This window comes from Mandrillus leucophaeus, unplaced genomic scaffold (genome assembly GCF_000951045.1).
Source record: "Mandrillus leucophaeus isolate KB7577 unplaced genomic scaffold, Mleu.le_1.0 Scaffold918, whole genome shotgun sequence".
In the NCBI taxonomy this organism is placed as follows: domain Eukaryota; kingdom Metazoa; phylum Chordata; class Mammalia; order Primates; family Cercopithecidae; genus Mandrillus; species Mandrillus leucophaeus.
In genome coordinates this window covers 286,807-288,809 of record NW_012110008.1, presented here as the reverse complement: position 1 = coordinate 288,809, position 2,003 = coordinate 286,807, and the positions used below count along the sequence as shown (strand labels likewise).

Here is a 2,003-nt window from a genome sequence, read left to right as displayed (position 1 = left end):
AAAATTGTAGTCACTTTAGAAAAGGAAAATTCAATTAGTTGTTTAGATTATAAAACACTTCTTCAGTGTACGAACCAATTTTATACATGTGACATTTTTATTAAATCCTAATCCCTTTAATTTAGGTGGCATATTTAATCATTTCTTAATAAGGTTGGTGGTCTTTAAATTTTTCTCTTTTAGAAGTTTTCCATTTCTGTGTCTGAGATAGTTTACTAATTTTATTTCCCTTATCTATAGTAAAATACATACACGCACAGTACCCTTGCATAATCCTGGTGTTCTATTTTTCTTTTTCATTTTTCAGTAGGAACAGGTATTCTGTGGCGTATGCAGCTCAAAAGCCTTGGCTATTAAATGCTACAGTAGAAGAAAATATTACTTTTGGAAGTCCTTTTAACAAACAGAGGTAATTTTGAGCATATAAAATTTAGAACCAAAATGGCAACTCTTTCCAATTTGTGTGTTTGGGAATGAACAATGGTTTCTGGAACTTTTACGTCTGGTACTTTCTTTCCTGCTGGCCTCATTTTCATCCTCATCACCAAGGTCTTTTGAATCAATTATTTGAAGAGAAGCCTCATTGGAAGTTCCAGGCCATCTTGAACCCTTATTGAGAACAATTTGTACACCAAGACTAAACAGCAATTGAAGTGTGTATGTGTGTGGGGTGGGGAGGGTGAGAGTGAGGGGGTGTTGCTTAGGTTGTTGGTGAGAAGATAGAGAAGGAAAAATTCAAGTAAATTTCACAAAGGAAGTTCAGAAGGAAGAAGAAGAATGTAGGATCTGAGGGGTCTGACGACTTTAGGAAAGAAGAAGAATGTAGGATCTGAGGGGTCTGATGACTGGGAGCAGCCAGAATAGGCCATCTTTTATATACCACTGTCACATAAGAAGGCATGACCCTTTCCCTGAGCCACTCTTACAAGAGTGGGTCTTAGGACCATAGATGGGTCTTGAAAATTAAGGAGAATAAGGTAAGTGGAAAGGCAAGAGGAAAGGGGGAGGGAGGAGAAAAGTAGACCGTATGAAAGACAAAACCTAAATTATTCGGGATTCTTTAGGACCCCGGAGCAAACCAGACAGAAAGATTAAGGAGGCTGAGATCAGATAGTGGGGGGCCTAAAAGCCAACCTGCTATAATGATGCGCATTCTATATATACAGATTCACAAATGTGCATATATACATATATATGGAGACATTCAGGAGTTAATTGGAGTAAGTATCCAGGCATGCAGTGCGTGTTGCCTGCACTTGGGAATGACAGTAGAAGTGTAAAAGAAGGGACGGTTGAGAAAAAAAAAATTGAAGAACATCAATGGACAGATATCAACAGAAAGAAGGAAGAATCAAGAATTACTTGACTATTTTAAGACAAACTAATTAGGAAAATAAAGTCATTGTCATTTCCCCTAGCATCTTCAATCCCCACACTTCCTTGTACTTCCAGTTCATTTAATTTCCAGTCCCAGCCTTGTATGAACTTGAAGACTGTCAGTCCTCATTATCTCCCTTGCCTCTTCCCTTCAGCATGCATGACAGTGTGCAAAGGCACCCACTCACCACCTCTGCTTTAGCCATAATGAGCCTCCCACGGTCCCTTACATTCACCATGAACTTTTTTACTTTCTCAAGTTCCTTACGCTTCCTTACTCATTTTCTTCCTGAAAACTTACTACTCAACTTTCTGAACATAGCTTAAGCTTTGCCTCCTCTGAAACTTCTCAGAATGGTCAGTCATTTCTTCCTCTGTATTCTAGGAGTGCTTTGTACCCACTTCCACTGTAACATCTAACAAGGTGAATTTTCATCGTATGTTTTTGTATCAGTCTTCTGCTCCATGAACTAGCTTTTTAAGAGTGGAACCTAGCCGGGCATGGTGGTTCACACCTGTAATCCCAGCACTTTGGGAGGCTGAGGCAGGCTGATTGCCTGAGCTCAGATGTTTGAAACCACCCTGGGCAACATGGTGAAACCCTGTCTCTACTAAAATACAAAAAA

General features: G+C 39.4%; 1 protein-coding gene across 1 annotated transcript in view; it reads left to right on the top strand.

Annotated features, from left to right (window-relative positions):
• ABCC9 (ATP-binding cassette, sub-family C (CFTR/MRP), member 9) overlaps positions 1-2,003 on the top strand; it is a 145,992-nt gene that overhangs the window by 79,858 nt on the left and 64,131 nt on the right. The gene's annotated exons all lie outside the window — the stretch shown is intronic.